The sequence below is a fragment of the Coptis chinensis genome, chromosome 6 (genome assembly GCF_015680905.1).
Source record: "Coptis chinensis isolate HL-2020 chromosome 6, ASM1568090v1, whole genome shotgun sequence".
In the NCBI taxonomy this organism is placed as follows: domain Eukaryota; kingdom Viridiplantae; phylum Streptophyta; class Magnoliopsida; order Ranunculales; family Ranunculaceae; genus Coptis; species Coptis chinensis.
Window position 1 is genome coordinate 49,959,117 of NC_141461.1, and position 15,931 is coordinate 49,975,047.

Genomic DNA, 15,931 nt, shown 5'->3' on the forward strand with positions numbered 1-15,931 from the left:
GCACCTCTCCCTGTGTTGATAACAAAGATCATGATGAGTTTGAGCGCTACTCTGAAATCTGATCGGATTATGCTGAACTCGCATTTAAATGCAAGTATTTACATGCAATGTATCCATAATACTTGGAGGTTGCCGGCTGATAGGGTTGTTAGTTCGGATGATGAGGAGGATGACATGGGATGTTTCGAGGCCGATGTGTTGGATAAGTGTACTTCTAATGTAGAACGCATGTCAGTGCTTCATCATGGCATGCATTCTCTTAATACTATTTGTGAAGATCTCTAGACTCAGCAGACTACCATACATCAGAATTATGAGACTCGTGCCCAGCGCAAGGATGAGCGTTGGGAATAGATGAAAGCATTTATGGAGGTACAACGCAAGTTCCGAGTAGAAATGCTAGAATGTTTGCCACCCCAGGGGGGTTCTTCTTATGAGGAGGCATCTTCGAGGCATGAGCGTCGTCGCCGAAGGACGGATGGCTCGGGCTCATCTTCATCCGAGGCCCAATCTTCATCCTAGGGTCCATCTTCATCTCGTGGCTAGCTGTTTAGCAAAATTTGTTGCTTTGATGTTGTTTTAATTGTTTTAATTAGTTATGATGTTAAGTTGTTAAATTCAGTAGTTAAATTTGAATTCGATAGTTAATTGTAATTTGAATTTCGATTTTAATTTAATGTGGTTCTTTTCTACATATGCGATAATTTTAACATTAATCCCAACTTCCCGAATTGTTTGGGGGTGTTATTATTTCTTTTAGCATTGTTGTTTTATGATCCACCATTTTAGAAGTAATATTTCGATGGTTGTTGGGAATGTTGCCGATATTGGCATGACTATGATTAGATATTATGGTAGGATGAAATTTCAATGAGTTAGAAAGTTGTTATTCTAAATTCAACCTAAAAGATATTAGGTTTTTTTTTGGAATAAGGAATATGGCTTGTTTCCGTTTTAGGTTTTGGAAATATTTTGTTTTCGGCAATTGCCTTAAATTTTTTTGGCAACTTGTTAATTTGTTTTAGAAACTAAAACCCTATATAAACTTCCTTCATTCTCCACACAAAATCCACACATCTCACTTTCATCTCTCACCTTAAACCTCAAATTTTTCCTTTTATTTTTCACTTCACCCTGCTCAGAACACACAGAGCACGACCCGTGCCCTCCCAAGACAAATTGTGAGCGCACCTAGTGCCGACATGCCTGTTACTCCATTTGCACCTAAGCGCGACCCGCGCCCATATAAGGCATAGTTTGAGTGCCACCCGCGCTCTGACATCCGTAGGCACGAAAAATTCCGATTTTTTGTGGGTTGTTCCAGGATCGTTTGCAGCTTTTCTAGAGAGTCATTTTGTGATGACATCTCCTATAGTCATACCTGAGCAGTATTTCGAAGACTTGTTGGGAAGCGAGACCTATGGAGGTTGGTTCCGCGACAGGATCTTGCAGTTAGGATGGCAACATCTACTGGTAAGTGACGACGACTCGTATTCACCTCAGCTTATTGCTTATTTCTACAATAATGTTAATTTCTATTATAACCAAGATGGAGAACAAAAATTCTTCGTCCTAGTTCATGACACGAAAATGGAGTTCAGTAAGAATTTGATAGCTTTGGTTTCGAGATTGCCCTTGCCTAATCCTACACACACGTGGGGATATATGACTGATAATGCATACCTCTATGACTATGCATATTTCCATGAGTATTATGGGGAAGGGTGTTTCGTGTAATGGACCAAGGGTGATATAACATAGCCCTTAGTAGCTTGTCCCTGAATGTAGGCACCACCATGTTATTCATCCTGATGAATATTTTAGGGGAATGGCAGTTTACTTCTGCAAATAGTACCGCTGGTGACGTTTTCCTTACTTTAGCTGAGGGACGTCGCCTATATGACATTCCCAGAGTTTTAGTGGCTAGTCAAAAGAGAGCCCATAACATGAGGCATAAGTATCTTCTTATGCCTGTTTTGGTTTGCCGCATCATGCGTGGTTGTTTACTTGAATTCTGTACCCAGTTCACAGATTGGGTTAGGGTTGAAATCATGAGACCCACCAATTGCGTGGTTCGTTCATTTCGAGTTATGACTTGGTCGGGATGGCAGGTGCAACCTCATTTGGTTGCTCCTTACACACTATCAGACCAAGTAACACTTGACAGGTTAGCACGGGTTGATGATACACGGCGAAGGGCTTGGCAAGTTATCATAGTATGGCAGGACGCAAAAGAACCGTGGTCCTATGAAGAAGAGGGGGATGACGCTTAAACGATGAAGTTAAGGTAAGTTTTTAGTTTCAGTTAGTGTCTGCTTATGTCCCAAGCAATTTGATTCTTGTTATCCCCATAATGGGTGGAACTCATATAGAGTTGTGTCTATTTATATTTTCTATATTAGTATGTTTTAACCTTGTTTTGCAGATGTTCTAAAATTCCACGCGTTTCCATGGTATTTTTCTACCCTTTTTATTTCAATACTTTGAAGACAAATCATGCTTCTTGTTTGGGGGTGGCATAGAAACACGCATAATTTAAGGCATCTGTTAGGATATAGATCTGTAAAATATGTACTTGTTTTCTAGCAAAAATTTCAAAAATATAAATAAAAAGTTTATGCTATACACTTAGGAATATTGGTATTGTTTCTTTCCCTATGCTCTTAATAATCTAGAAGTCTCACGTTAGTTTTTGCATTAGAATAGTTTTTAGAAACTTAGGTTAATATGTAGGTAATAATCTTTGCATCTATCTATATATATATTACATGAGTATCTATGATTGTTTGGCAGTAAGTTTACGAAATCTAGGCTAGAGTACTTATTCTACAAATCCTGTGAGAATATAGCCTAAAGCTTTATATGAGTGAAACATTTGAGAAATGACACAAGGGAGAAGTAAAATCCGGATAGAGAAATCACACGTCCACTAGCTTGATCACTATACCATACCCTAAGCGAGAATTTAGGCCCTCTTTGGATCGATATAGCCAGAAATTCAAACCTTATGAAATTATTTTCCGCTAGTCGCCCCTCTGGTCCTTTCTTTAACCTTTGATAAACCACAATTCTTTTACTCTTTTACAAAAACAAAACAAAATAAAAAATCAACCTACCCATTATAAAATGAGTCTGAGAATAGGATGAGTGAAGAAAAGAGAAGAGAAAAACCTGTGTAAACAAAAATTAGTTAGTTGCTTCAGAAAAGAATAAGAAAAGAAAGTTTCCATCGAAATAAAAAAAATAAAAAAAATAAAATAAAGAGTTAGAACTCCAAAAAAAATAAAAGGAGTCAAAAAGCCAAAATAAAAAGGCTAAGGATGGACACTATTATCTAGTTACGTAATATGAAGACCTTATTATCTCAGACTTGTTCTTTTTGAATATCCATTTCCTTTCTTCTCAAATCATCTCCTAATCCCCGCAACACCTAAATAAGACCTCTAACTCAATTATGAATAGGTTAGTGTGATAGTAAGTGGCAGATGTGTTTGATCGACTTCGACTTCCTTGTGTGTCATTGAGATTGTAAGGTAAAGTGTGCCCACTGCACACTGGAGTAGCGAAACTTGAGCGGAAAAATCAGAGTGTTTTTGTCTTGACATTTATGTGAGGACTTACTTGAGGACGCTATTCCAAAGTTTTAGAAACGGACCTGCTAGTGCATTTCATAGTATTACTCATTGTATATATGTTTATTCGTAGATGATTGATTATTATGCATATATTAGTTTAGGTTTCAACTTGATTATTCTATATTCATTGCTAGTGAGATGTATAGAGAATTGAGACATAAATAAGGAAACAATAGTTCTATTTCTTAGTCGTTGTAGTATAGATGAAGTTTGTGAGTACCTTCACTGGAAAACTCTCACGAGGCTATAACTCGTCCACTAGGGAATTCCAAGTGGTTTAAGGCCTTGTTGCATATGGTCAATGCAATCGCACTCGGCGAAACAAGATTAGTTAGAACTCTATTTTTGGTCACTTATTATAATTTCTCATATTTGCTTGAGGACAAGCAAAATGCTGTTTGGGGGTGGTTTTATAAGAGCCCAAAACTGTAGTTTTAACCCCTTAACAATAATAATTTTAGACCAATTATGTGAGTAATAAATAAGAGTTAATGACGATTACGTGCTTTTATGTATTTCAGGCATTGGAGTCAATTATGTGCAGAAATGTGTCACTTTTGCAGGATAAAGGAGCAAGAGTTGGTTGTTAAGAAGTTCTGTGATTAAAGGACAAAATTCAAGGAGAAAAAGCTTTTTTAAAGCCCGATCAAAGTTGAAAAGTCAAAGTCAACGCGGGCAGAAACAACACACAAAAGTCAACAGAACTTCCGAAAACCGTATCTTTGGACTCAGACCTCGGAATTGGGCCTATCTTATGTCAAAACGACCGTCTTGGAAGGAGCTTTCCACTGGTCCAAACCTTGACCCAATAAGAGGAGAAAAAGTGGGTGAAAAGTCTATTGAAGTCAAATCCAGTTGAAAAAATTTCTGTGGACTGAAGAAATTAGGTTTTGGGCTCGATTTTCCGGCCCAAAACATGGCTCCAGGCCCATGCACGAAATTGGGGATCTCTTTCTCCTCTTGAAAGGAGGAAAGGAGTCAGACTCATAAGCTGGACCTAGATTAGAAAATAAATTAGTTAGACTCCATTAATTAGTTTTATTTACTTGTTTTTAATTCCGTTGTTGAATTAATACTCTTTTATTTCATTATATCAATAAAGTTAGTTTGTTACTCATAACTAGTTTTAATTATTAAATCACTTAGATCTAATTTCAATCATTTAGTTATTAATCATTTCTTAGTTGTTAATTTAGTTTTGAATTCTTGATTAGATCAATATAGTAAATTTATAATCTTTATATCATGTCTTGCTTAAATTCATATAGAAATGATAGTTTAATGGCACAAGGCTAAAACCTCGATTAGAGGGGTTTGAGGAAGCCTTGATGAAAACTTCATTTTGCTAGCTAAGAAATCGTCGTAATAATCTATTCAATTCTAGAAAGTAATTAGTTTACCATGAGAATGGGTTTGATTGCTTTACATGCTAGTTATTATTTGGTAGAGATTGCCATGAATAATTAGGGATTAGAATTACCAGTTTGTTATGCGAAAGCATTGAAATTTGGATTACGACATTTCTTTGTGAGTTGATTAAGTCGAATCAAGGTGGAATCGAATTCCCCTAATTCATTCTCTATTGTCAAGTTAGTATTTGAATTCCGTCATTTCGTTATTCGCATATTGATTAGTAGTTTCCCATCGTAGTATAATTCCATCGTTACTCTCATTAACTTTGATAGACTGATAATTGTAGTTAACTTAGAATTCTAAAAAACTAGGAGTGGAACGAATCTTCTATTCCAACTATATTACAATAGCATCGAGAGTAGAAAACTTTGAGAACATTAAGCATAAATCAGTTTTAGTTTTACTTGCATTTGAGTTTCATTGCTTATGCGTAGGTAAAACTAGTCGTTTTATATTTTCTCATTCCTCTAGAAAAAGACAAAAATATTGCCACGAGGATTTAGAGTAAACAGCTGCCTGATTCCGGTGGACCAACTACCTTCCTCACTCCCCTCCCCCAGATTCATCGTGAGTGAGATTCTTGGTAGGACACCACTTGGTGAAGTGACTACCTACTCTTCTGAGACGTGTAGTAGAGCCATCCTAGTCTCACACCCAACTATTCCTTTGAACATGGCATAGTAAAATATAGACCAAAAGCAAAGTTTTCAAAATTCCATACTTGCAAAAATGAATTTTGAATCATTGAGCATACATTACACCGTTTGCGCATGTTAGGATAGTTTTGGGGTCTTGCTAAAAGTGTATGATACTGCGTTCAGGTATTTTTAGTATTAAAGAATAAAACTTACTCACATAGGAGAGCTCGTCGTCCTAGACAATCTCCTGTTTCTAGTCCTCCATCTCATAAGATGGCTGACGAAGTAGTGCAAGCTGAAGAGCCTCTCTCCAAGTTCTACACACCGTTGCAAGATAGGCTTCCATCTTGTATATGATTCACACCGCTTACGAGCGATTTTAAGATTCCACTGAACGTGTTCAATCTTCTACCCATTTTCCACAGGTTAGAACACGAGTTACCGTACGAGCATCTACGCCGAATACATGAAGTATGTAATATTTTTCATCATCCGGGCGTCACCGACGATCAGGTGAAGCAATAAGTGTTTCCTTTCACTCTAGCTAGTAAGAGTCACGCTTGGCTTTTCTCACAGAATGCCGACTCTTTTGATACATGGGAAAAGGTTGTGTTCTCCTTCATGAAGAAGTACTTTCCACCGAAGAAAATAGAAGAGATAAGAAGCAAGATACAATTCTTCAGACATAGTCCGAGTGAGACATTTTTCGAAGCATGGGATAGATTCTCCACATACTCCATTCATGTCCTCGCCATCAACTAGAAAAATTCACTCTTATCCAATGTTTCTTCAAAGGCCTTCTCCCATAACACAAAGTAACCCTCGACATCATGAGTAATGGTAATTTTTTGGATAGAAGTGCAACTGAAACCTTAACCTTTCTTGAAAACCATGCTGAAAAGAGTACCCATTGGGGTGACATAAACAATTCCAGAACAGCCCAACCCAGTATAACTAAGGCTAGTGGTATTTTTGAGATGAAATCAGATCCAGAAATCAAAACCCTAATAGAAACCCTCACAAGAAAGATAGATGCCCTCACAACCAAACAAAAAGACCAAACCACTCATCCTGTCATGAACGTAAATACCTTACCATATAATTTCTATCTAAGCTTAAATCATATAGATGCCACCTGTCCCTTGATCACAAACCTATCATCACTTCAGCCAGAAGAAGTATGTGCTTTCAATGTACCAAATGCACCATGGAGACAACATCCAAACCTCGCATGGACCAACATTCCAGAAAACCAAACACCACAAGGTTTCAACAAACCAACAAATACATTTAGACAAGGACAAGGACAAGGTACCTATAACAATCAAAATAGAGCATTGGATCCATCCCAATTTAGCCATAACTATCAAAACCCACCTATCAACAACTAAAGAGACCTAGTTCCCATTACACCAACAACTAGTGTCCAAATAGATAAGCCTACCGAAATAATGCTATCTGTCATGCAACAGCAAACCCAAATCCTAGCATCCATGCAACAATCTCTGAACTTATTAGCCCAAGATAAAACCCAGAAAGGTGTGTTCCTAGGTCAAGCTATTCCTAATCCTAAACTGACAAACACAGCCTTTGAAGCAACAAGTGACGTGAATGAAGCTAGAGCTCTAAAAACTCTTTCTTAATCATCCCATCTACGAGGATTGAATCCTCTTTTTCAATGTATTCCTTTCCCATTCCAAATTTTCATTTAAGGGGATACATCAATAAGGTAACCAGATCTCTCCACTTGGAGGGTGTGGTTGTAAGTGCCAGAGCCTTAGTCCACAGTATATCTCGCATATTCTTTGTAAAAAACTTTTTACTCGTCGTTGGAGTAAGTATGAACCTGTGGAGCGAGTATACAATTTTTCTTTTCTTTATTTTACACTTCTTTTTCAAAAATATTTGTTTTCTTTGTGCAGTTAATGATAGATTCTCGATACATCAATAGTTAAGTGATTTTTCAAAACGGGCAATAGATTTTACACAGACCAACCCTTAGAACAACACAATCTAGGGGTAGTTTGAGATAAGCTTTGCTTACTAAGGGTCGCCTATATCACTGAGCTATTCGCCCATGTCAAGACATTTCATGTCTTGCGCATTAAATCCCCCAACTTGTGTAGCTGAAGCTCTGTCTGTCTAGATTGGGTTAGCCATAGAGCCGACACGAAAGTTGCCTAAGATTATCTGTCATGATTTGTTTTCAAGTAGTAACATCTAGAATCATACCTTTTGAGTACGAGTTTTTTAAAATATCTCTCCATAGTTTTTAAAACCAGAAGATATAAAAATGAAAATTATATGTCGGAGAAACAAAAATGATACCGGATTAACCTATAGTTTTATATTCTTGGCAAAAACTCTATATGGATAGAGATATATTTTGAATGAGAAAACTAACTAAAAAAAAAAAAAAAAAAAATGAGCCGTCTCCAAACGAGAATTAAACAAATAGAGTAGACCAAAGTGATACAATTATCTATTTAATTTTATCTTTTGCCTCCACCTCTCTATTTTGTCTCGAGAATCTGACGTTAAAAGGCTAAATTTTTTTCCTTTTTTAAAAATCTTTCCCTTCTTGTTTAAATCTTTTCCCCTTCTAAATCCCTTGTTTTTGATTTTTTTTTTTCAAAAATGTCTTCTGTAGCAAACAAAAACCCTCAACCTAGCAAGACAAGATGGATTAGTTTCATTGATCGTGCGCAAGCACTTCCTAGAGAACTGCAGCTTAAGATATGGACACATATACCAAAAATCATTCCTGGTTTAGGTAAGAGTTCATACACACGTAAGAGACGAGCTAAGAGAGAAGGCTGGTGCTTGAATTGTCAAACACCAACTTACCCCGGTCTTCAACCTCATAACAATTCTATTTATAAAGTCTACATGTGTTACCCTCTAGTACATTACGCTCGGTCTAAGAGAGTAATCCAGCCATCTGGTTGGGATTGACTTAAGTTTTCAAAAACTTCCAAGTCTTGGGGATCTGACTTAAAATGAGCCACCTTTCTATTTTCTGTCAAACTTATTCAAAACCCAAAAAAATTAATTAAAATTTTCTTTCTGTTATCTGTACATTTTTCCATACAGTTCCTGTACAGTTCTTTCTATCATCTGTTTTTTATCCACCGTTGGATGTGAGTGTATCCTATACCGTTACGTTGCATTTTTGATGTTGATCGTTTTGGTATCTCACGTGTCAAGATCGAACATGTAACAAAGCAGGGATCGACTTTTGAAGTTGGTAATGCACTCAGGACAAGATCGGAATTTTCTAAATTCATTTGGGCTTGGCCCAAAATTTCAAATTCTTAAAAGAGGCACGTACTATGAACCTATTAAGCCCACACGACCACCCACTTCCTTTCCTCCATCCTAAAAATCCCCAACCTTAGCCGCCCCACTCAACTCGCACTCACCCCCTCCTAGCTCGCGATCGCGACCGTACCCATACACACCACCACACAATTTTTTCATAACCTTCCCCATTTTCAACCCCCATTCCAACTCAAAACCCCTATTTTTTCAATCCTTACTCTAAATGGCTGGAGTTCTTAAAATCGTGTCGGAGTAAAATTTTCAAGACCGCTTCTATTCCGATCTATTTGAAGTACACTTCAGGACTGAGATTAGAAGAAGAGGATGGGAACCCTTGGTTTTGTTGGAAGGTGCGGCTTATTCTCCCTCTCTTACTCTTTCATTTTATAACTGCATGCTTAGAGGGGAAGATGACCACATCACGATTGTCAAGGATGGCCGCTCACTGGAGCTCACCAAGGAGGTGGTGAGTGGTGTTCTAGGGATTCCTCTAAAAGCTTATGTTCAGATAGAACAGTCCCTAGACGGTAACACCATCGACGTGATGATGGTAGAGACACTTCTTGAGGGGGTTAAGTCTCACTGCGCTTATCAGAGTTCGCTACAAAGGAACCAGCTAGCAGTATCTCAGTGGATAGCCTACAACCTGTTAGGCTCGGCCAAACCTTTGTATATAGGTAAGGCGATGCTTAATCTTTTATGGATTCTTCAAGAGCAGAAGAACAACTTCTGCATTGTCTCCTTTATCTTTGAGCAACTCTGTAACCTGAAGAAGTCAACCACCCCTCTGCCAGTGCTGGTCACCAAGATTATGTAGTGATAAAATGTAAAACGATAGTTTTACCTACGCATAAGCAACGAAACTCAAACGCAAGTAAAACTAAAACTAAATTCACGCTAATGTTATCAAAGTTTTCTACTCTCGATGCTATTGCAATATAGTTGGAACAGAAAGTTCGTTCCACTCCTAGTTCTTTAGAATTCACGTTAACTAAGATTATCAGTTCTATCAAAGTCAATGAGAGTACAGATTATATAATTATGCTAACAACGATGGAAAATAACGTAATCGAAATGTTCTAAATAATAAGATGGCAATTAAAATACTAAGGTTTGAATCTAGATAAAGAATTAGGGGAATTTGATTCCACCTTAACTCGACTTAATTTACTAATGAAGAATTGTTGTAATCCGAATTGCAATGCTTCCGTATAACAATTGGGTGTTTCTAATCCCTAATTGTTCAAGGTAATCTCTACCAACTAACAACTAGCATGTGAAGCAATCAAACCCATTCTCATAGTGAATTAATTACTTTCTAGAATGGAATAGAATATTACGAACTATTCTACGCTAACAACAATCAGGTTTTCATCAAGGCTTCCTCAAACCCATCTAATGGAGGTTTTAGCCTTGAATCATTACACTATCATTTCTAACACAAGAACACATAGAACAACCCATTATTGAATAAATGATTCAACTTATAAATCTAATTGAACAATAATAATGATGATTCCAAATGAATTAAAACAAGATTTAAAACTAATTTAGAACTAAGATGATGGTTAACTAATTATCAATGAAGATAACTAATTATGAATTTAAGACAACTAAAAATAAATAAAAATTGAATCAATAAACTAACTTGAAATGAAAAACTAATAATTTATTATAAAACTAAATATGATTCTAAATAATATTCATTATTTGTTCTAACAAATCTATTGGAATCGAAAAAACTAGATATAAACTAAGTTATTTGATAATGGCTAAGTAAAAAAAACTCGATGCTTAAGAGCTAAGTCTTGTGTCTTCAAATGGAGGAGACAAGATCCACTTTTTCGTGCATGGGTTGAGGAGCCATGTTTTGGGTTGAAAAATCGAGCCCAAAACCCAATTTCTTCAGTCCCTAGAGGGGTTTTCAGCTAGATTTGACTTCAATAGCCTTTTTGTCTACTTCTGCTTCTCTGATTGGGTCAAGTCTTAAACCCTTAGAAAGCATGTTCCGAGCAGGTCGTTTTGACATAAGGTAGGCCCAATTCCTAGGTCTGAGTCCAAAGATACGACTTCTGGAAGTTCTACTGACTTTTCCGCGCTATTTCTGCCCGCGTTGATTTTAATTTTTTGGTGAAAATCGGGTGGCCCTCTTCTTGAGCAGCCCGATTTTCATCAGTTAGTACAAACTTCCATTACTTCAAGTTATTCAGTGTTTCTAACTTGTTATACACACTGAGCTCGCGTATACAAGACGCTATTCATAAGCGAAGCAAGGAGGCATTAAGGTACTTCTTTCTTCCACTCCTCGCATCTCCTGTTAGAGGTTTATACTAGCATATCAGGATTGTTTTGACGTTTGTCGTGTTTAGTTAAGATTGGTCTTAGCCTTGTATGAGATTAAGGTCAGGTAAAAGAAAAATGTCTAACGTAATCAAACGTCAACGTCAACAAACACACCTTTCTAGTATACCACTCACTACACCTCTAGCTAGTATACCACACACCACACCTGATATAATGGCTGAAGAAAGAGAGTCTCCTCTCTCTAACTTTTACAAAGCCATGAACGATAGCCCAAAATCTTGCATCGCTCTTGCAGACCCAGTGGGGGATTTCCGAATCCCCCAAATATATTTAATTTGTTACCCGTTTTTCATGGGTTAGACAGGGAAAACCTTATCAGCACATGCGTAGGATTGAACAAGTCCTTACTACATTCCATCATCCTACGGTTGGTGCTGAACAAATTAAACTGAGGGTGTTTCCTTTCACCCTAGCTGACAAGGCGGCGTCTTGGTTAACTGCCCAAGCGCCTAATTCTGTGGACTCATGGACCAAACTTGTTCAACTATTTATGGAACATTTTTACCTACCACTGAAGACAAATGAAATGCTTTCCAAGATTCATTTTTTTCGACATAATCCTCATGAATCCTTTTCAGAGGCTTGGAATCATTTCACTGACCTTCTTATATAGTGTCCACATCATAACCTTGCGAAAGACACGTTAGTTCGTGCCTTTTTGAAGGGACTATTACACCACCATACAAATGCCCTTGACATAATGAATGGGGGTAGTTTCCTCAGTAAAGGAGCCTCAGAGGCTTATAAATTTCTAGAAGATCAAACAAAGTGTAATAATAACTGGGGGGGGGGGGTAGTGACGATATCTCCTGCTCCGCTAGTTCTTCTTCAACAATTAAGGCCGCCGGTATGTTTGAGATTAAACCCGATCCTGAGCTTAAAACTTTAATCGAATCTTTAACTAAAAAGGTAGAAGCTATTTCTGTTCAACAAAAGCCTATTCCCGGCATGATGTCAACTCTAATCCATATAATTTCTATTTGAGTCATGAGCATCCCGACTCTTATTGTCCTCTCGCTTATGAACAACAAACATCACAACAAGATAATGTCTACTCAATTAATAGCTATCCTATTCCTAACGCCCCTTGGGGACAACATCCCAACTTCAGTTGGAGAAATAATCAACAAGTTACACCTCCAGGGTATAATAATCAAAATGTTTGGCCAGCAAACAATTACGACCAAGCTCCACCACGACAAGGACAAGGACAAGGACAAGGTCAGGGTAATTATAATAATTATAACAATAATAATTATAATGCTAATAGAGGTATCGTTCCGGTTAATCATAACTCTCACAACCCACCTGTTAATAATCAACGTGACATAATTCCTGTCACACAACCTATAACAAACGCTCCTCCACAATCGGATCATTTCGACGCATTTATGCAAACCCAACAACAGATTTTATAGTGCATCTAACTTTCCTTACAACAGTTAGCACAAGAGAAAGTACAACCAAAATGTGTGTTTCTAGGTCAAGCGATACCTAATCCTAAAATAACAAACACAGCCTTTGAAGTAAACAATAATACTAATAAGGAAAATGTAAACGTAGGTGAGCTAAATGCCATCACCACTCTCCCTACACCAGATATTGAACTAGATAACGCCGTAACTATGCCTATAGTTACCCCACCAGTAGTCCCTACACCAGATATTGAACTAGATATCAAAATATAAACTGAAGATCCTACCCCTGTAGAGGTACGAGTTAAACCACAACCTAAGAAACAAAAAGCCAAGGTTAGACATCCTGTTGATCTATACGCTAAATATAGAGGGAAACCACCGTTTCCCCAGAGAATAGCTATGTTGAACAATGATACAAATTTTGATGAGATTAGGGAGGTTTCTAAAAATCTAACAATAAACCTACCTTTTCTCGAAGCGATTAAAAAGTTACCTCACCATGCTAAGTTTCTCAAAGAGTTATGCACTACTAGGCGTAAGAAAAATATTCCTAAAGACGCCTTTTTAACTAAACAGTTTCCAACTTTAACAGAACATAATGGAATCGTTAAGTACAAGCCCTAATTGTCCTATTGTATAATGCACCTTTGGAGATTCCCATACGATGACAACTTTATTAGACCTGGGGGCGAGTTTTAACTTACTCCCGAATTATCTATACAAACAAATAGGTCTACAAGAGATGCAACCTACTAAAATGACATTGCAATTAGCGGATCGGTCTATTAAGCATCCTAAGGGTGTGGTTGAAAACATGCTTGTTAAGGTTCAGGATTTCTACTATCCTGCTAATTTTGTTATCCTCGATACAGAAGTCGCTAACTACTCTGTTCCGATCATCTTAAGGCGCCCCTTCTTGGCGACTGCCAACGCACTTATAAATTGTCGCGATGGTTTAATGTCCTTGTCTTTTGGCCATCTTTCTGTTGAAGTAACTATTTTTAAAATGATGAAACAATTACCAGATTCGTCTGTAGATGGGGAGGTTAGCATGATCAAGAGCTTAGCTCAAGACTATTTTAATAACACGTATCTAGAAAACCAGATGCATAAATTTCTTTCTTTTGGAAGTTCAGATTTCGCGGATGACTCCTACTTAGAGGAAGTTAACACCATCTTTGAGTCTACACCTACTATAGACCCTTCTGTTGCTCCATCTACTGAGTTTGAAGACCTGCTACCTAAACAAGTCTTCATTACTCAAGATGAGGACCCTCCAGAAGCATTTATCGACATTCCTTCCACCCTGGTGCTTAAACCTCTTCCTTCTGAGTTAAAGTGTATATTCAACTTGATCCAGATGGTAGTCATCCGGTAATTATATCTTCTCTATTATCTGAGGAGAAAGAGGCATGTTTGATTAGGGTGATTAGGGAACATCGTTCTGCGATTGGTTGGTCCCTAGACGACATTAAGGGAATTGACCCTAATGTTTGCACTCATTGTATTCATTTGGAGGATAACGCAAAGACTTCTCATGAACCTCAGCGTCGCTTGAACCCTACCATGAAAGAGGTGGTTAGGGAAGAAGACTTACAGTTTCTCGATGTGGGTATCATATACCCAATCTCTGATAGCGAATGGGTAAGTCTCATTCATGTAGTTCCTAAGAAATTGAGGATTACCATGGTACGTAATGCCAAGGGTGCATATGTTTCCACACATGGTCCTATGAAATGGAGGATCTGTATTGATTACAGACGTTTAAATGCCATGACACGAAATAATCATTTTCCTTTACCATTTATAGATCAGATGCTCGGATGTCTAGCTGGTCATGCTTTTTATTATTTTTAGATGGCTGCTCTGGCTATTTTCAAATTATTATTGATATTGATGACTAAGAAAAGACTACCATCACATGTCCGTTTGGAACATATGCCTATAAACGAATGCCTTTTGGCTTTTGTAACGCTCTTAGTACTTTTCAGCGGTGTATGCTTCATATATTTAGTTACATGGTAGAGCGCTTCACGGAAGTTTTCATGGATGGTTATTCTATCTATGGAGATTCTTGCACTGAATGCCTGTCTAATCTGTCTAAGGTTTTGACACGGTGTGAAGAGAAGAGTCTGGTTTTAAATTGGGAAAAATGTCATTTCATGGTGAAAAAGGGAATAGTGCTAGGCCACATTGTGTCTAGTGATGGCATCGAAGTAGATAAGGCCAAACTAGATAACATAGCATCTCTACCCATACCACGGACTGTCCATGATATTAGAGCCTTTTTAGGCCATGTAGGTTTTTATAGGCGTTTTATTAAAGATTTTTCAAAAATAGTGATAGGGTTATATACTAAAAGCATTACTTTTGTATTAACTTTAATTCTTTATATTTTAAATGAGAATCATATGGGCAAATGTTATGCATATTATATATGTTATTAGTTATATGCATGTGTCTAATACTTTATGTTGTAGATGATATGGTGTGAACACACAGAAGATCATATCATCAGTACCTTATAAAGTATAAGTAATTGTTCACAACCTAGATAGATTTGGACAAACCATTGGTACGGTTATAGTATAATCTGGTATTAGACTATCTTGACTATAGGATTACATTAGTACACTAGCTTTGTGTGTATTGAACAGGACCAAGTGAGGTTGTTTCTCCTTATACTGACTATATAAGAGAACAAACGCCTATGTTATTATGGATGCTTGTCCTCTTAATCCGGATATAATAACGGACACTTACATGCATTGTACATTGCTTTAACTCATCAATGAGTGAGATTCATTTGTGAATCAACAAACTCGATGGATTGGGTAATGACATTGTATGTAAGGTGTGTTGTTGATTATAGAAGGAATCCGTGTCCCACAAGAAGTCGGGTTAATGATGTCCCCTTGAGGAGCTCAAAAAGATTGTCATGTAAACCCTGCAGGTGGATTTATTCTGACATGACAATGAGGTTGAGTGGTACTACTCAAGGACATAAGAAGTTGTCAGTAACTTGACTTAATCAACGGACATTCGATATCTTAAACATGGGGAGATCAACGAGCATATAATATGGAGCCCATAAACGCTAACACATAATTTGGGATTAGGGCGGTAGTGCAACAATGTCCTT